We start from the raw sequence: 21,154 nt of genomic DNA, 5'->3' as shown, positions 1-21,154 counted from the left end.
ACATGTGTGAGAAAGAAAAAAATAATTTGTTAGTATTTGATATTACATAAATATGTGTGAGAAAGAAAAAATAATTTGTTAGTATTTGATTTTACATAAATACGCCAAAAATTTTTAAAGTGTTAAATATGTTTGTACTTTGTTTTATTGAAGAATATTTTTAAAAAAAAATATTTCTAACACAACATTTTAGGTCAAGAAAGAAAAGGATAAAATATTAAATTGAATACATTCAGATATACCTGAAGATTATACAAAAGAAATTAAAGCAGTCTTCAAAAGAATTTTATATTGTTTTTGAAAAAGCTTGGAACCTTGCTGGTCATATTTTTCAGTATCAATTTTCACTATAGCAGGAAATATAAAAAGGATTTCCTCCCTTTGGCAAGCTTCGCCTCCGTTTCAGGGAACTGTTGTCTCAGGTGACGTGTACCTGCTGCTGGTTTTTTTCATTTTCTTATAACCTCTTTGACCCCAAAGTGAGCCGCTAGTTCCTGAACATACTAATGCATCTGAGTCACTCGAAGGAGATTTAATAAGTGCACGTTGCTGGACCCCAATTTACTTCAAAATCACTTATGCAAGTCCTCACTACTTATATTGTACTTTTAGTTTGCATACTGGGTAATGCTAAAATAGCCAGCATGAGAATATGCCCTGGACCAGCTATTGTTTATTAGTACCGTATTTTTCGGACCATAAGATGCTCCGGACCATAAGATGCACCAGTTTTTAGAGAAGGAAAATGAAGAAAAAAAGATTCTGAAACAAATAGTGTCCTAAAATATTTTATGTGCATTAAAACCCAACATCACAGTCATAAACACATGTAATCAACCCTGTAAAGTAAACAGCAGCATTTAGAACCATTTTAGAGCTGGGCAAGCACACAGAGACCACACAGAGCCGGGCAAGTAAAAAAACTTTTTTTTAAAAGTATATGTGTAGGCTATATTTGGACCATAAGACACAGGGACTTTCCCCCCCACTTCTGGGGGAAAAAAAGTGCTTCTTATGGTCCGAAAAATACGGTAATTAAACTTGCTCAACATTGAGGGATGTAAGTGTCACAGTGTCTGAACTCACTCTAAAATGATTTAAAATTGTGTGTGTGGAGGGAGAGAGAGAGAACTAGACAGATGATTTAAGGATTGATGACTCTACTTCTAGAAAAAGGATATAATTACAGTGTATGTTCCAAGACCCCCTTGGATGCTTGAAATTGCTAGTAGGAAGGGACCCTATATACGTATAGATGTTTTTCCTATACATACATACCTACAAACATACCAGGTGTACCAGTTAATAATGCGGATTTTTTTCAATACATGGAGTTACACATCTGTTGATATACATACAATTTGATATGTATGCTATTTTGTTGTATTGACAACAAGCTTCAAAATTTCATATGTCAAATTTGCTGAAGGTGTTAACATCATAGATGTTTTTATGCTTAAAAATGTCGAATTTCATGCCAAAAAACAGCATTTGCAGGAAGTTTTAATTCATTCATTTATTTTGAGGAAAAGTGGTGCTGAATACTTTGGGAAGCTTATGGTGAACATGCTCCGTCTCAAGATACTTGTGAACGCTTGTTTAAAAGCTTTAAAAGTGATGATTTCTATGTGAAAGACAAAGAATGACCAGGTCAACCGAAAAAGCTTGAAAACCAACAATTACAAGCATTATTGAATGAAGATGAATGTCAAACTTAAAAATAGCTTGCAGAAAGATTCAACATTGCTCAGCAAACAATTTATGAACATTTACAAGCAATGGGAAAGATTTTAAAGGGAGGAAAATGGGTGCCACATCAACTGAATGAAAGACAAGTGGGAAACCGAAAAGTCATCAGTAAAATGTTGCTTCCCTGGCACTAAAGAAAGTATTTTTTTTGCATCCAATTGTGACTGGCAATGAAAAGTGGATTTATTTTGAGAATCCCAAATGCGCAAAATTAGGTCAACCATCAACATTAGCTGAAAGACCAAATCGCTTTGGAAAGAAGACAATGCACTGCTTTTGGTGGGATCAGGAAGTTTTGGTGTATTATGAGCTCTAAAACCAGGTGAAACTCTTGATACCGATAGCTACCAATAACAAATAATCCATTTGAACCACATGCTCTGGTCGTGAAATGGCCAGAATGGGCCCAAAGACATGGCAAAGTAATTTTTCTTCATGATGACACACCATCACACACTTCAAAACCAGTTAAAGACATATTAAAAGATCTTGCCTGAAAAGTATGAACCCACCTGCTGTATTCACCAGACCTTGCTCCTTCTGATCACCATTTGTTCTCATCGATGGCACACGAACTTTCTGAGCAGCACTTAAAAACGTACAAAGAAATGGAAAATTGGGTCTCTGAATGGCTTGCCTCAAAACAAGAAAAGTTCTATTGGTACAGTATCCACAAATTACCTGAGAGATGAAGGAAATGTGTATCTAGTGATGGACATTACTTTGAACATTGAATATTTCTTAAATTCAATGGCAATTTAAGAAATTTTTATGTTTGATATTTCTCTTGAAATTATTGTATTTTCTTTGATCATAAAATCCGCATTATTAACCGGTGCAGCTATATATATGCAACATTTAATTTATAAACTAGGCAGAGTAAGAGGTTAACAAAAACAGCAAAGTAGATCCATTATAACATCATTCTGAAATATAAATTAAGTAAATTTGATATCACACTGACTCTCTGATAACCGATACGATAAGCAAGACAGTTACTAATTGACTAATGGGCAGAGAGCACATCAGTGTGTATATGCTGGACAAAGGGCTAATTCATGACTCAGCTGGGACAGAGCAAGATGGCAAGATATTTCATCATATTACTCAGAATGGCAGTGAGCAATTTAAAACTTACAAATTATTTATTTTGAAAATTTTTATTTAATATTTTTGGATGCAATTGACCATAAGTAACTAAAACCATAGATAAGGGAAGGCTACTGTACTTCTCATAGAACTATTTTTGTAGTTTCAAAATCCTTCAAAATCAAATGTTGAGAAAAATTTACAACTGCCCCCTTCACTATCCCCGGCATCACCAGCAGCCCTGTCACTCTCAAACCCTTAATCTTGCTCTATTTTTTTCCTCCACAGCATTTAGCACTTTCTAGTAAACTACAATATATTGCTAAACAATTTACTTACTTATGATGTTTCTATTGCCTATAGTCTGTCTTCTCCCACTAGAAAATAGGCTTCATGGGGAAAAAGATTTTCTTCTCTTTTGTTTGTTGATATTTTCCAAAAGCCTTGATCAGAGCCTGGTGCATGGTAGTCATTGAGCACCAGTTTTCTCATCTCAAAAATAAAACATATTATTTGCCGAAACCGGTTTGGCTCAGTGGTAGAGCGTCAGTCTGCGGACTGAAGGGTCCCAGGTTCAATTCTGGTCAAGGGCATGTACCCGAGTTGCGGGCACATCCCCAGTAGGGGGTGTGAAAGAGGCAGCTGGTCCATGTTTCTCTCTCATTGACGTTTCTAGCTCTCTATATCTCTCCCTTCCTCTCTGTAAAAAATCAATAAAATATATTTTAAAAAATAAATAAATAAAACATATTAATGTGAATATATCTGAATTTATTTTCAAACAAATGTTTTGTGTTGATCTTTACCAGAGGATGTTTTTCCATTGATTTTTAAAGAGCAGAAGGGAAGGAGGGAGGAAAGGACTGATGGAGAGAGGGAGAAAGAAAGAAATATTAATGTAAGAGAGACAAGAGAGACACATCAATCGGTTGCCTTTTGCAAGCTCCCGGACAAGAGCTGGGATCACACCTGCAATCCAGGTATTTGCCCTTGACTTGGAATCAAACTTGCAGCCCTTTAATGTACAGGCTGACATTCTAACCACTGAGCCAGGGATATTTAAAAAAAATTTAAATTTAATATCATAAACCCTCTCATAAATAATAAAACACCATTGAATTTCTGGAATACCATATTTTCCAGCGTATAAATCGACCCCCCTAATTTTACAGTTAAAATATAGGTTTAGGCCTATATTCCCTGTATAAGACTACCCCCCACTTCCGAGGCAACACCAGTTCTTCTTTTAATAGACCGCCTCTCTAACTCTGGCCAATCTGAGCAGGCTTTTTTTCGTTTCAAAAGTCGTCTTATACGCCAGAAAATATGGTAATTCCTCTGGCCATCACATTTCAAAATATTAAGTCTTTTTGATAAGTTTAGTTTATTCCTGCTCATAGATGCAAAGTATTCAATATGTCATCCTGTCTGATCAACTCTATCTGGTCTCTGAACTCCAATATTTGGTACTGAATTAGAACCTTGAGTTTGGCTGCTAATCCTGAACTGTTTGGTATTCAGCAAATGTGACAGCTGAGTTACCATTATGGAGGGAGAGTCTCTGTTTTAAGTTTATGCGTAACTTTCCTGCCATGGGACTACTTTTATAATTAATTTACTGGGAAAGTACTGGTGTGATAAGGAGAGAGTTGATGTATTCACCTTACTGAATTTTTAAAGTTATTGTAATTATATTGAAAGATTGCAGCATATTGTTTTTTCTTCCAGGTGAATTTTTTGAGACTTGGTGGTTTCACAAAACTGGGAAAGCTCTTTGTGGATAAATGCTTTAACCATTGTCTATAGCATTACTTATGTTTATTCCCTTTGTTTCATTGAACGCTGAATTTTTAAAGATGGATGTTGAAACTTCATCTTGTGTATCAATTTTTAATTTGTTTTATAGTCTTGCATATATTTTTGCAAGTTACATTGTTTGATATTGTCATGATAATTAAAAATATTTTGTTTCACCTTCTATCCTTTTTAAGATTTTCTAAATAAATTTCACTTTATCTGATATTAGCAGAGTTGCACTCAATTTCAATTGGCTTGAAGTACTCTTCAATTTTTTGTACTTCCTCTTTATTTTAAATCTTTCTGTCATTTCTCCTCCCCATGCTATAAAGAGTATAGGGATGTATTTTTTAATAGGTAGAACAAAACATTTAATTCTGAGAGTTTCTCAATAGAAAACTATATTTCATTCATATTTTTGCCATTATAAGTATATTAGACACATTTTAATAATTATCTATTTTATATTTTTATTATTTATTATTTAATCTCTCTTTTTGAATGAAGACCTATGTAGAAGCACTGAACACTATGTTCAGTGGTTCTACATAGGTCTTTATTTCCAAAGTGAAACGTGAGGCAATTTTAGGGGCTATTCAGATGTCCACTACTGTAATAATTTAAATTTAAATGTTTATTAGAAATATATCTAGAACATAAAAATAACTTTATGCATAGTTTTGCTTAAATGAGACTAAGAAGACAAAGCAGTCAATCTAAAACTGATTAGAAATATGGCATTATTTATTATTTATTAAACTAGAGGCCTGATGCACAAAATCCGTGCATGGGGGTGGTGTCCCTTGGCCCAGCCTGCACCCTCTCCAATCTGGGACCCCTTGAGGGATATCCGACTGCCTATTTAGGCCTGATCCCATCCAGGAATCGGACATCCCTCTCACAATCCAGGACTGCTGACTCCCAACTACTTGCCTACCTGCCTGCCTGATTGCCCCTAACTGCTTCTGCCTGCTAGCCTAATCAGCCCCTAACCACTCCCCTGCCATCCTGATAGATACCTAACTATTCCCCTGATTGCCCTTAATTGCCTTCCCTGTTGGTTTGGTCACCCCTAACTACCTTCCCCTGCCAGCCTGTTAGCTCTTAACTGTCCTCCCCTGCAGGCATGATCACCCTCAAATGCCATCCAGTGCTGACCTGGTAATCCTGAACTGCCCTCCCTTGCTAGCCTGGTCACCCTTAACTGCCCTCCTTGCCAGCCTGGTCGCCACTAACTTCCCTCCCCTGCAGTCCTGGTTGCCCCCAACTGCCCTCCCCTTTAAGCCTGGTCCCCCCCAACTTTCCTCCCATGCCAGCCTGGTTACCCCTAACTACCCTCCCCTGCCAACCTGGTTACCCCCAACAGCTCTGTAAGCCTGGTTGCCCCAAACTGTCCTCCCTTGCAGGCAGGCCTGGTCCCCCACAATTGCCCTTCCTTGAATGTCTAGGTCACCCCAACTACCCTCCCCTACTGACCGGGTCCCCCCTAAGTGCCCTCCACTGCAGGCCTGATTGCCCCCAATTGCCCTCCCCTGCTGGCCATCTGTGGTGGCCATCTTGTGTCCACATAGGGGCAGCTATCTTTGACCACATGTGTTGGAGTGACAGTGAATTTGCATATTGTGTGTTGGAGTGATGGTCAATTTGCATATTGCTTTTTTATTAGATAGGACTATTAAAATAGTTAATCACATTCTTAGGTCAAAGTACACAAATAATTTATATATCCCAAATTTATCTAATAAATTCATCAGACATTACCATTAAATGTAATAGGTAAAAAAATAAAATAAAACTATCTAAAAAATTTTTCTTTTCCTAGTCAGTTTGGCTCAGTGGATAGAAAGTAAACCTATGGATTGAAAGGTGCCAGGTTTAATTCCAGTTAAGGGCACATATCTGAATTGTGGGCTCCGTCCAGGTAGGGGGTGGCAGGAGGCAGTCAATCAATAATTCTCTCTCATCATTGATGTTTCTGTCTCTCCCTCTCCCTTCCTCTCTGAAATCAATAAAAATATATTTAAAATAAAATAATTTTTCTCCACAACCTCGCCAACACTTGTCATTTATTGATTTGTTGATGTTGGCCATTCTGACAGGTGTGAGATGGTACGCACTGTTGTTTTGATTTGCATCTTTCAGATAATTAGTGACTTTGAGCATGTTTTCATGTGCCTCTTGGCCTTCCTTCTGTCTTCTTTAGAGAAGATTCTATTTAGATCCATTGCCCATTTTTTAATTGGCTCATTTATATTCCTTTTATTAAGTTGCATAAGCTGTCTGTAGATGTTGGAGATTAAACCTTTATCAGTGATAACATTTGCAAATATGTTCTCCCATACAGTGGGCTTTCTTGTTGTTTTGTTGATAGTTTCTTTTGTTGTGAAAAAGCTTTTTATTTTGGTGTAGTCCCATTTGTTTATTTTCTCTTTAGCTTCCATTCACAGTATCAGTGAAGAAGTTCTTTTGGCATATGTCTGACATTTTGCTGCCTGTGGATGCCTCTAGTATTTTTATGGTTTCCCATCTTATGTTTAAGTCCTGTATCCATTTTGAGTTTATTTTTATGTATGGTGTAAGCTGGTGATCTAGTTTAATTCTTTTGCATGTATCTGTCCAATTTTCCCAACACCATTTATTGAAGAAACTGTCTTGACTCCATTGTATGCTCATGCCTCCTTTGTCAAATATTAATTGAACATGGTGATTTAGAAATCCAAATTCTCTATTCTATTCCATTAATCTATATGTTCTTATTCCAGTACCAGGCTGTTTTGAGAACAGTGGCTTTGTAATACAGCTTGAAATCTGGTAAGGAGAAAAAGGAACCCTCCTGCACTGATGGTGGGAATGTAGACTGGTGCAACCACTGTGGAGAATAGTATGGAGCTTCCTCAAAAGACTGAAAATGGAACTCCCATTTGACCCAGTAATCCCACTCCTAGGAATATATCCCAAGAAGCTAGGAACACCAATCAGAAAGGATATATGCACCCCTATGTTCATAGCAGCACAATTTACAATAGCTAGAATTTGGAAACAGCCTAGGTGCCCATCAGCAGATGATTGAATCAAAAAAATATGGTACGTCTATGCAATGGAATATTATGCTGCCATAAAAAGAAGGAATTCTCATCATTTGCAGCAACCTGGATGGAACTGGAAAACATCATGCTGAGTGAAATAAGCCAGTCAATGAAAGAGAAACACCACATGACCTCACTCATTTATGGATAATAAAGAACATTATAAACTGAAGAACCAAAAGATAGATATAAAGACAGTAAAGCAACAAGCAGACTGTCAAATTACAGCGGGGAGGTTAGGGAGATCTGGGGGAGATAAGAGATCAGTGGAAGGACTTGTATACATGCATATAAGTACAACCAATGGACACAAAACTCTGATGAGGGAGGGCATGTATGAGAGGGCAATGGTATATGTACACAGATAATAATTTAATAAAAATTTTAAAAAAATAAAAAAATGAAAAATAAAAAACAAACAAACAAATAAATAAATAAAATAATTTTCTCCAAAATTTATGTGAAGATAAAAAAATGGGGTGAGTATCCATAATATTTTCACCCTTATTTATAATATTATGGTAAGCTCTAGCCCATGCAATTAAAAAAAGTAAAATAAAACAATATATGTAAATATCATGTATGCTTATTTATGGACAAAAAGAAATATACATGGGGGAATAAAAGACAGGAAAATTAACTTCAAAAACTAGATTAATTAGAAACAGTGTGGAAGCACATGAAAAAAATAACAAAAAAATTGTACCAGCTATTTTCATTTTTTAAATGTCATAAAAAAACATATTACATTAAAAAGAGTGAAGGATAATATTCGAGTTATAAGAATGAATATTTCTAAAACCATATTGATCTGCTCAAAAATGTACAAATGTGTAGCAAGGGAATTCTTCATAAACATACAAGTATATGACATTTCTGGGAGAAACTCAGCATAAGGTCTGGGGACCATCCTTAATTATATTTCACTGTATAACTTCAACAAAACAATGAATAAGGGCAATAGACTAAGATATACATTGTGCATATGTGTTTTTTTAAATATATAGAAATAACATAACTAACAAAAGTAGAAGGAGAAAGGAAAGTAAAAAATAGACTAAGCTTGCTGACATTTCTAATTCTTAACTGAGAATGTAAGAAAATCCTTTGAAGTTGGTAAATCAACTGGAAGGAACTTTAATGAAATTACTTCATACCACTTCTGTAAATTTAACCCACAACATGAACTTCCCATATCCATAAGTGAGTTTTGTAAACCATGTATTGTATCCCTGATGTTGACTAGGTGATACAGTCTGAGGCTGTTGCTGGTAATACCAAGAGAGAAAATGTATCTATAGATTTGATGGCAATAACTGACCATCACATGAATGCAGTTTTCATAATTATAACCAAATTCTAAGTCATAGAGTTTTGGGTTATTATTGCTATGAACGTCCATTTTTTCCTGCTGAAAATTCATGAAAACTGGCTAGAAGATTTGGAGACCTTCCCATGTCTAGTCCAGCCTGATTGTGTCCTCTTAATCATTCATGGTCTGTCAATGCTTTTGTAAGTGGACCATGTAATTCTTTCTGACATTGTCTCAAGCTTGTAGCAAGACTCTCATTATGAATCACGGGAAGTTCTTTTGCTAGTTAGAGCCTTATTCTTGTCAGTGACATAAAGTTTGTTATCCTTAAAGTCTTCCTGGTAAATATCTGCCACCTGTTATATATGACCTTGAGGATGACCTCTCTATGGCTGTGGGCTGAAGCCCTGCTCTATACTTGCAATGGAGGCCGCTGCCTCTGTGCTCTCACCAGACTGCAGCAGTTCGGAAAGGGCTGGGGTGATCCTAAACTCATCACTTTTTTGTTGAGAAGAAAAACAAGTTCTCCCCTTGGGAAGGAAAATGGGCATCTGGAGTTACTGTGACCAAGATTTAGCACTCTTCTTTACTTACCTTGCAAGGTAAGAGGCTAAATATTTGCTTTTAACCATTCATGTCTACGACTCTGTGAGCTTGAAAATAATTGGTGACATTCACCAAAGGTCATGTAATTTTAATATAGATAGGTAACATTAATTCCTTGAGGGAGAACATGCTTTCTTCTTTATTTCTTCCTGTTATTGTATTACAAACCATACATTAGTTTTAATATAAAGAAATACACATCAACTGAATAAAAGAAAATTACATAATTCCCAATGTCAGTGACGTTATTAAATCAGTGCTTTTCAAATTTTAAAGAGCATAAGACTCACCTAGGGATCTTGTTAAAATTCAGATTTTGATTTAGTCAGTCTGTGGTGGGGCCTGTGGTTCTACATTTCTAATAATTTCCCAAGTGATGCTAATGCTGCCTATCTATGTCCTACACTTTGATTTGCAAGGATAATTAGATTTTAATAAACATATATGCCATATTAATTGTCATTGGGAATTATGAATATGTATAGACACACATACATACTCATATATACCAATACTGAAATAAACATCTTAAAAATAAGCCTTTATAATAAGGAACATGGTGCTTCTTACAGATTTCCTTTTTCTGATTCTTAAAGAAACAAAAATATTTTCTTGCTAGAGAAGAAAAAACACCTGCATAAAACATCCTCACATTAGAAATTGATGATTGCTCTTATAAATTCTAATGTACTTTTCTCAGATTTTATGGCAATTTTTTAGAAAATCAAAGTCATCTGCTACCATTGATACCATGAGATAATGTCCAATTTTAAGTGCAAACAACTACAACAGCAAAAAGTGTTTGCCTGAGAGACCATTCACTGAAACGTAAGCAGACCCCAATAACCAAAGACATTTTGGTACACCTGTAAGAGACATTTTAAAAAGCCTGGGTGAACCCGTCCAAGTAAATGACATGCTTCAGAGATCACGTGCTGATTTAATAAAAATATTTTTAGCCAGTTCTATGATATTTAATATAGAGATTGCTTTTTATAAGGTGTATATACATATTAATACCACCATTTTAAGTGTATTTTAAATGAACTGGGAGAGGATTTCAAGTGCGAAGAGTTCTTTTATGAGTATTGTAAAAAATTACTTTAGACTATTGTCATACAGTGATAGAAATATGCAGAATTGGGCAAGTTGGACTCTCCTCATTGTGGATTCTTGTCCTGCAAAATTTGAAGAATAAAATTCACCGACTAAAAGATTTTAAGCAAAAATGTGGAAGTTTATTGTAAGCATATACAAACTCCCCCTGAGGAGGAAGTCGCCAAAGGGGAGTTATCCTAGGAAGGGGTCCCCAAATGGAAGGGGAAAAAAATATTGCAATCTTGCTCTCTCTCTCTAAATGGGAAAAACCTAGTCCTTCGAGTCTCTTTGTCTAAGGGTTTATAAAATGCTGGAAGCTATTTTTCTGTTCATCCTATTTTCTAATTGGACTCTTCTTTATATTATGTTTCCTGTTTTTTTCCTAATTGATTACTTTTCCCCTTATTTTCCCATGGTATCAGTTTCAAAGTTTTAAAGTTCACCAGGTGTGCCCCCTTTTCTGCTTCCTGTTATCTTGTAACATTCTTGTAATCTGGTGGCTTGGAGCTGTCTCCACCCTTTATGTATGCATCCCTCTCCCATGGACCCTTCCCTAAATCTGCCTCTGCTATCTCTAAAATCCTTTCAATGGTATCATTTGTTGAATAACTACTAAAAACCATACACTATACAATGCAATTTAAATAGATTCAATACCCAAAACCCCTCTTTAACTATTATTAGTCCCACCTACAGTTGCAGAAACTGAGTCTCAAAAAATATTATGTTTTCCAAGGTCATACAACTAGTTAATGGCATAGTTGGGATTGTAACCTATGTCTGTTTGATCTAAGTAATGGACCCTCTATGTTGGACTATTTTCAAACATCATTTTATATCAATGATTCTCAAAATTTGCTCCCCAGATCAAAAGCATCAACATTACCTGGAAACTTGTTAAAAATGAAAATTCTTAGGACCTACAATAGCAGAAATTCTATAAGTGAAACACATAATCTGTGCTTTAATATCTTCCAGGTAATTTTGATGCCTATTAAAAAATAAGAACCAGTAGTATTAAAAAGGATTCTGCACCCAATTTCATCAAGCAATTGTCTGAAACCAGCTGAGTGTCCTACACTTCAAACTCAATTCTCACACTATTTACCTGGACATAGCATCAGATATTACAGGTTAAGGGCTCAGTCCCATAAGACTGCCGTCCTTTTCAGATGCCAATCTCAAGCCAAGGTGGTTACCAATATTTCTGTCTGACTGACTATCAATCAGTGGTTCCCACTTCTGACTCCTTGGTTTTAATTAATTTGCTAGAGCATTTTAAAGAAGTCTGGAAACCCTATTATTCACTAGATTACCATTATTTTATAAAGAATAAAAATAAATGAAGAGCCGAAACCGGTTTGGCTCAGTGGATAGAGCATTGGCCTGTGGACTGAAAGGTCACAGGTTTGATTTCGGTCAAAGGGCATGTACATTGGTTGCTGGCACATCCCCATTAGGGGGTACGCAAGAGGCAGCTGATTGATGATTCTCTCTCATCGATGTTTCTAACTCTCTATCCCTCTCTCTTCCTCTCTGTAAAAAAAAAAAAAAAAAAAAAAAAAATCAATAAAATATATTTTAAAAATAGATTAAGAGATACATGGGTCAAGGTATTATTATTATTTATTATTATTATTAACTAGTTTATTAACATTAATAATAGAAAGAGAGCAAAGTGGAGCCAGACATAAGCATGGTCATTTGTAGAGTTTCACCAGGAAGCCACAGTTTCAAGCTCCCCAGGGAACCACTGGTTCATTCCTGGCAGGTGTGAATAAAAGGGGAGATGGGCACAAGTTGGAGTGTCATGGGGAAGGGTCTTGCCTGTCAGACTAGCCTGAAGAACAATGGATTGGATAGGGGGTGGACCCCTTCAGAAACGTGAAATCGTAGAGGGTGAAAATCCCCAAAGAATTCCCTCTGCTCTGTGACCCACACCCCTGTTCTCTCTCCATCTACATGTGGCCTTAAGCAGTTGCACAGCCCATGACCATCTGGAACCCACACACAATGGACTGTAGCTGGGAACACAAGGAAAGCTAGCCAGATGCTGGAATGGACAGTACTTTAACGTGAAGCGGAAATTCTGGGCAGTGGCCTTAATTCCAGCCCTCCTGAAGACAAGATTGGACTTATTCCATGGTGGGACAAATGAAGTTGGGACACTGGTGGAAAACCCCTTAATTTTGCATCTTTGATCAAACGTTCCAGGAAACCCCATCCTCCCATGGGGGCCTCAGGTAATTATTTTCCTTGCGGCACTCCCAAGAACTGTACTTTCACCAATAACATTATGGGAAAAGGGTTCAGAGCTTCCATGCCTTCTTCTAGTTAACACTCACCCCAGATCCCTACCCGGTCACAACCGAAGCCTTTTCCAACTTTGTCCTTTTGAGTTTTTGTGGAGGTTTCACATATGATTGATTATAACATGGGCCTTTTGATTGATTTGATCTCCAGCCCCTTTTCCCTCCCTGGAAATCAGAGGATGGGAATGAAAGTTTCAAACCTTCCATCACAAAGTTGGTTTCTCCCTCAGGCAACCAACCCCCATCCAGGGACATTCTAAAAGTCACCTTATTAACATAAGAAAATATGCTTCTTTATTGCTTTCATCAGCTGGGAAATTCCAAGGGTTTTAAGAGCTCCATGCCAGAAATGGAGACTAAGCCCAAATACACATATTTTATTATAAATCATAATATCACAGATATATAATACTAAGATCAGATGTTAATAATTTGATTTTTATTAAATGACACATGATCAGAAACATATATTTGGTCAAAGCAGAACAATGCCTAAATGGAATAATATTTAAAATATTGAGATGTGTGCCTGCCTACCCAAAATAATTTCTCCTTGACATCTGGGCTCAAGGTTAAACTTTGTTAATCGAGAACAAATTAATTCATAAATTAACAATAAGGTACAAATTTTAAGTTCTTAATTACATTGCCTAGAATCCAGATTTCACACTGATACTTACAATTAACATTTTTATCTAATTTTTGTTTGTTTCTTACTACTTGAGTCTAAATCTCCTAAAGCTTCATTTATTGAATTCACTTAATTATAACACTAGAGGCTCAGTGCTCGGCATTTGTGCACTGAGGGGGTCCCTCAGATCAGCCTGTACCCTCTTGCAGTCCAGGACCCCTCAGGGGATGTCCACCTGTGAATTTAGGCCTGCTCCCCATAGGCAGAGGACATACCCTGAGGGGACCTGAGGGGTCCTTAGTGTTGCCTCAAAGGGGAGCGAGGCTCCCGCCACCATTACTGGGCTCACTAGCTGTGAGCCCAGCTTTTCTGGTTGAGCCAAGAGCGCACTGACCACCAGGGGGCAGCTCCTGCATTGAGTGTCTTTCCCCTGGTGGTCAGTACAAGTCATAATGACTAGTCGTTCTGTTGTTCGTTATATTTTCATATTAGGGTTTCATTATATGGGATTAATTGTCAATTAAAATACGCCTTCTAGCCTAGACCAGTTTGGCTCAATGGATAGAGCGTCGGCTTGGGGACTGAAAGGTCCCGGGTTCGATTCCGGTCAAGGGCATGTGCCTTGGTTGGGGGCATATCCCCAGTAGGGGGTGTGCAAGAGGTGGCTGATTGATGACTCTCTCTCATCGATGTTTCTAGCTCTCTATCTCTCTCCCTTCCTCTCTGTACAAAATCAATAAAATATATTTAAAAAAAAAAAAGATGAAATATTCACATTGGTGACAACATGAACGAATCTTTAAAAATAAATAAATAAATAAAGTTGGTCCGAAGGTTGTGGGTTATTGTTAAGCTAATTAAAAAAATAAAATAAAATAAAATAAAATATGCCTTCTATAAAGAACCATAAATATTCTGATAATTTTCCCTCTTTTAAGCTAACAAATGTCAAAAGTAATAACAAAAACTTGAACCAAGATAGGAATTGTGAGGGCCTATCGATAACATACGTTATCACACCTTATGTCAGTCCTTTGAAAACCCTACAGGAACAACTCTAGGGTTATAAGAGTCCTTCTCACCTCTTCTTCCCCTCTCTTCTATACAAAAACTTTATCTTCTTTGTTTCCCGGGGGACATACATGTCCCTTGGCATGGTTGCAGGTACCAGGAATAAATCCCTTCTTGTTGAAGAATACCGGGTGACTATTTTTATAGTCAAAACACATTTAAGAGACTCCAGAGAGGATCCCCCAGTAGCTCTGGAGCTGGTGAGCACACAGCTGTGGTGCCTACAGCGCCATTTGAGCTCATTGATTTTCTCCCTGACTCAGCTTGAGGGTAAGTTTTCTTCTGAATCCCAGCTTCCACTGTTTTTGAATTTTGAAGTTCTCTGTGTTTTATTCAGGACCTCTTTAGAGGTTGCTTTTTGTCCCCTATCCCATTTCTTTATTTTCCTTATTTGTCTGTGAGTTCTAGTTTAACTCTCTGGCCTCACTCAAGGGATCAGACTATTTCTTGGGACCCTCTTAGCCATCGATTTGATTCTTTTGGAATTGGACTATTTGTGCTGGCCTTCACTCTGATTCTGCCTGGAATCCTGGAACCAAATTGTCCCATTGAAACCCTGTCATTCACCCTTTGGCCAGGCTTTTTCAGAGAAAGGCTGTTCTACTAGAAAGAAGCTGTTTCAGATTACTGCCTGACTCCCTCAGGACCATGCTGCTTTTCTGAATCTGTCGCTTCAGCCATTGGCCTAACTCTTTCATGATCACATTTTTCTAAAGTGGAACTGGATGGTATGAAGTCAGCAGGCTACTTGCACTGTTTAAAGGCTACTTAGGTCCTTTAAGCTGTTTAAACTACTTAAGTTGTTTTAGCTGTTAGGCTGTTTTGAGCTTTCTACTTGAGAAAAGTCCATGAAAAATGGGATCTTGGTTATCTAAATATTTTCAGGGTGTTCCTACAATAGAGACACCACCCAAATTTATGTTTGAAAACCAAAGTAACTCCTTGTGCACATTTTTATTTAGAGGGATGGATCTGAGCAAAAGTAATTTAGAACCTCAATGGCCATTATGGAAAACTTGACATCCTCAACTTACTTTTCTTCAAACTAAACTGGACAATCAGCTTTAAAATTGGCAAAATTGAATGGGATGCCTGTTTTGGGTGGGATAGTAAGACTTCTAATCCTTATGAGGAACTTGATGTTACCTCTTTGCAAAATGAAGTTTTAAAATTAAGTGAGGCTGACAGATATTTAAAGAAAAAGATCTTTAGAAGTCTCATGCTCCTCTCCTCCTGCACCATCGTGCCCTTCCCCCATACCTCTTTATTTCAGCCTCCACCTCCAATGACATCTTGTCCTACACTTCCAGGTGCCTGGCCTCAAGCTCTCCTCCAGAGCCATTCTCCTTTGAACCTTCTCTCACCATCCTCTTCAGTTCAAGTCCTTTAACATTAAGCCATCTGACAATCCTGGTGAACCCCCAGTGTCCTATGTTCTCAGGACTAAAGATGAATTGTGATTTAAGAGATAAAGAATTTCTTAAGGTAACAGGATCCTCACAGATTTGCAAACAGTTTAATATATTTATTCAAACCACTAGCCTGGATTTCTGATTTATATCAGCAAGTTCATAGTCTAGTCAGGGAAGGTCTGGCTCCATATTAGATGAGACCTGCCCAATGGGAACATCCTGAAAGAAATTTAGAAAAACAAACTTCTAATTACTGACAGAATGCTAAATAAAAACAAAAACTAGAGACTAAACCATCACAACAACCTTGCAAAGCCTGCTGATTAAAACAAAATTTAGGCTTGTTCACAAAAACCTGGTGACTCTCATAGACTTGATGACTATTATAATTGACTTCAGATTATTTTAAAGAAAATTCTGGACTTCCTTTAGATGTTAATTCCACTTGGTAGCTTTTAACTTATGTTTATTAATGGGCTGAACTGAGACCTTTCCCTTTTGGTTAAAAGGACAAGGATGGGATGGAAAACCATGTCCACTACAGATTTGCTTAATTTGACAAATAAACTTGCTTGCAACCCAAACAAGTCACCTGGAAGTAAGATTGCTAAGACATAATTTTCAACTCCAGCACATGAAAGCCACCTGTGAAACAAACAAACAAACAAACAAACAAAAAACACAACAAACCTCATGCCTTCTGATTTTTATTGCAAAGATCAAGGGCATTAGAAGAGAAATGGTCACAAATTGAAGAGCTTCAGGTACACTCAGCCTTCTAACCAGCTTTCCCAAGGCCCCCCTAATTCTCAGTGCCGGGGCTCCAAGGAACTGCAGGAGCTTTCCCAGTCCTTCCTCTTAGTCAAATTGGAGACACCTTTCTCCAGAGTGAGAATAAATGTTTCCATCCTGATTAACACCAGAGCTATCTTCTCGATGCTCAACACCAATGCTATGAAGTGGCCCCTGCCTGGGAATAATAACCGTTAAATCTGGGAACACTGATCGTTTGTCCCTGTTAGGTCAATTACGATCCCCTTTATGAGCAAAATCTTCAGCTGATATTGGCAGAATCCACCATGCACCTCCTATTAAGATTCAAATAGATTCTACAAAACCTCTTTCCAGAATGAATTAATACCCTATGTAAAGAAGCATTTCAAGGCATAAAGTTTATAAGAGATTGTAAAACTCGGGGTGTTTCTGAAACACTTCCATTTCACTTAAAGAGAAAAGAAAAAGGAACAAGGGTGGAGGTTTGCCTAGGACCCCTGAGCAATAAACATCACTGTTATGTCTTAAAAACTTGTTGTTCTTAATCCCCATATGTTACTAGCATCCATCCCAACTGGAACTAAATTTATTACTGTACTTGCTTCATGCTGCGCATTTTTTAGTATTCCACTTGGTGAAGTTAGCCAGTACTTTCCTGCCTTCACTTGGTAAAGAAAATAATTTCACTGACAGTTCTTACTTTCCTTAAATCTTGAAGGCTGATTTGGATGACATAACTTTCCTTAGAGGTTCTACTTGCTTCTTTGATCTTTCTCATCTAGGTATATCCTCTAAGAAAAAGTTTCAGTTTTCTTAAAACACAGGTTTGATATTTGGAGCATCTGACATTAGAACAAAAATTACACTTGGATCCAGATAGGCTTCATGGTATCCTATTTCCCAAGATCCCAAACTAAGCATCAAATGCAAGGCTTTCTTGGGCTAGTTGGCTACTGACAAAATGGATTCCAGCCTCTCTCTCTCTCTCTCTCTCTCTCTCTCTCTCTCTCTCTCTCTCAACCAAGCCTCTGTATGTACTGAAAACCAGCCTTAGCCAGTATGGCTCAGTGAATAGAGCATTGGCCTGCAGACCAAAGGGTCCTGGATTTGATGCTGGTCAAAGGCATATAACTTGGTTGCAGGCTCCTTGGGCTCTGGCCCTGATTTGGGTTCCTGCAGGAGGCAACTAATCTAAGAGTTTCTTTCACATCGATGATTCTCTCAGTTTTTCCCTCTTTTTTACACTCTTCCTAAATATCAATGGAAAAATATAATTGGGTAAAGATTTAAAATAACCACAAAAAAAAAAAATCCCAACCAAATTTTATGGAAAGAATGGAAAGAATGGATTGACATAACCTTTATTTTTAATTTTTTTAATAATATAATTTATTGATTTTTCACAGAGAGGAAGAGAGAGGGATAGAGAGTCAGAAACATTGATGAGAGAGAATCATCAATTAGCTGCTTCTTGCACATCCCCCATTGGGGATGTGCCCACAACCAAGGTATATGCCCTTGACGGGAATCGAACCCGGGACCTTTCAGTCCGAGGCCAATGCTCTATCCACTGAGCCTAACCAGTTTGGGAGACATAACCTTTAAATCCCTAAAGAAGAGTTTAATGAACTCCTGTGCTCTCAGGCATCCCAATTATCATAGTCCCTTTTATTCCTCTGTACATGAAAATACAGGAAATGCCATTGGGGTACTTACCCAAAATAATGAGGATCATCTAAACCTACAGTCAGCATCTGGTCCCTGTGGCTCTGGGCTATCCCCTTGCCTTAGAGCCATTACTGCCCTTTCCCTTTGGTTAATGTCACAGGGGAAACTCCTTTAATCATCCCTGTACTCCATGCAGTAGGAGCCCTCCTGAATACTCGTTACACCCAACATTTTTTTTTTTTAGTCAGTCACCTCACATCCTAGGAAGTCCTTTTGTTAACTGCTTTTTGAATAACTTTTCTGTATAACGACATTAACCCTGGTACTCGTTCGTCTCCCTCCAACACCGACGAAGCTCTTCACGGATGCTTATTGCTCACATGTCACCTCCTGACCCTTCATTATGATTTGTAGGAAATTCCTCCAGGTAAGGCTGACTTCTCATGCTTTACAGATGGTTCATATTTAAAATGTGAAAATGGTTATGTATTTTGCTGGGTATGCTATTGAACCACATCCAGCACGGCCAGTGGTGAACCTGTTGAGGGGCAGTGAAGGATTAAAGCAGACAGACAAGAGAATACAGTGGGGCCAGTGGGATCACTGGGCCTAGGTGAGGAAACTGTGACACAGCCTGTGAGCTGAAGCTTTGTTTCATTGTCAGATCACATAAAGCAAAACAAGGCAAGATGCTTACAATGTTCTTAAGAGTTTCAAATCTGCTTCTCTCCTGTTGCCATTCTCGGAACTCTCTCAAGCCTTGTTTCGGCAGCCCACATCCCTTAGCTACCTAGGACTGAGGGTTGTAGTATAAGGTCAAGCTTACAGCCACAGCCTTTTGGCTGTAATTGTGCTGGGAGTGCTTTGCCCTCCAAGCTGGGACTTGTATGTGGCTTTGCCATAAGTCAGTCTGGGGCTTGAACCTGCCCAAATGCTGTAGCCGCTCTCCACATGCCATTGTAACTCCTTTCAAAGTCATGGAGGCAGCATTTTCCCTTTGGCTGCATCAGCCCAACAGGCTGAATTCTATTCTCCCACTGGAGCTTCTATGTGAGCCAAGTCCAAAGCTGCCAACATTTATACTAACAGTAGATAAGGTTTCAGAGTAGAAATGTAATGAAAGCAGTGTGGATTCCTTATTTCTGGTGGAGATAAAACTTAAATGATCAGGAATCTTCGGATGCTATAATTTATCTGCTGCTTTAGCTAATATTAAGGGTCCAGGGCATTCTAAAATTGACTTACAAGAAACCAAAGGAAATGGACATGTTGACATTTCTGCAAGAAATGCTGCCCTGAAAAGAGGTAGAAACAGTCACATTTCCATCATTGCCCAACTAGATACTTCTCCAGCTGATAACTTAGAAAAATTGGCCAAAGGAGTCCAATGATTGGCATCAAAAAGAAAAAATAAGATTGTAAACCCAAAGATTATTGGTTTAATAAAAATAAACAACTGTGGTTTGGGCCAAACAATGACCCAGTTCTATCAGAGACTCTAAAATTTCCACTTGTAATTACCGAGAATGCATTAAATCATTGGTCTAGTGATTTTAAAAAATCGCACCCTATGAATTAACATTTATGGAAAATATTAACAAGACCATGAGAAGCACCTACCTCACTTTTGTCCTACTTGTCTGAAGTATAAGGCAGGGAAGGCTGTTCACACTGTTCCTGGACACTTTAATTTGCCTAATGGACTGTTTGAGGTTTGAGAATGAATTTCATTTAGCTCTCCCCATCTTGTGGAAATAAATAGGTTTTAGTCATGATCTGTATGTTTTCTCACTGGACTGGTGCTTTCCTTTGCAGACAAACTATGACCTCTTCTCTGGTTAGAAAAAATTATCACTATCTCGGAAACTCCTCTTGATCATTGTGATCAGGGAACTCATTTTTCTGGTCAGGTGTTTGAACAAGTATGTGCTGTTAGGCTTGTCCTACAGCATTTTCACTCCATTTACCATCCTCAATCCTCAGGTTTAGTCAAATACACTAATGGTATTATTAAGATTTAATTGAAAAATTTTTAAAGACCCTCCAAATACTTTGTTCAAATGCAATGTCATTTGTCCTTTTGTCCTTTTAAATCTCAGATCCACCCCATTTGGAGATCATAAACTCTCACCTTTTGAGGTAAATTTAAGGCACCCCATGTGTTTGGCTCCTTTCAATCATCAGTTAATAAAGGAAGACATACATCAATATTGTGAAAGTCTAATTGCTTATATTAAAAAGAACCATGGTATGGTAAAACAAATTATTCACAGTGGGCTCCAAAGAGATGAAAATCCCAAACACTACACATATCTGCAACCCAGAGATATTTTATACTGGAAAACACACCTCCAAAAAGACCCCTGCAAGTGCCTCTCAGGTTTTGTTGACTAACCCTTGTGCTGCTAAACTCTAGGAAGTAGACACTTGGATTCATGTGTTGCACCTAAAGAAGGCACCAAACCCTGACTAGACCCGCGCACAATCTGAGGACCGGAAATTAAAGTTGTCAAAACAAAAACAGCCCAACAACCACAAAACTGAAGCAG

Source organism: Pipistrellus kuhlii, unplaced genomic scaffold (genome assembly GCF_014108245.1).
Source record: "Pipistrellus kuhlii isolate mPipKuh1 unplaced genomic scaffold, mPipKuh1.p scaffold_m20_p_2, whole genome shotgun sequence".
Lineage (NCBI taxonomy): Eukaryota > Metazoa > Chordata > Mammalia > Chiroptera > Vespertilionidae > Pipistrellus > Pipistrellus kuhlii.
Note: the sequence above shows the minus strand (reverse complement) of the source record.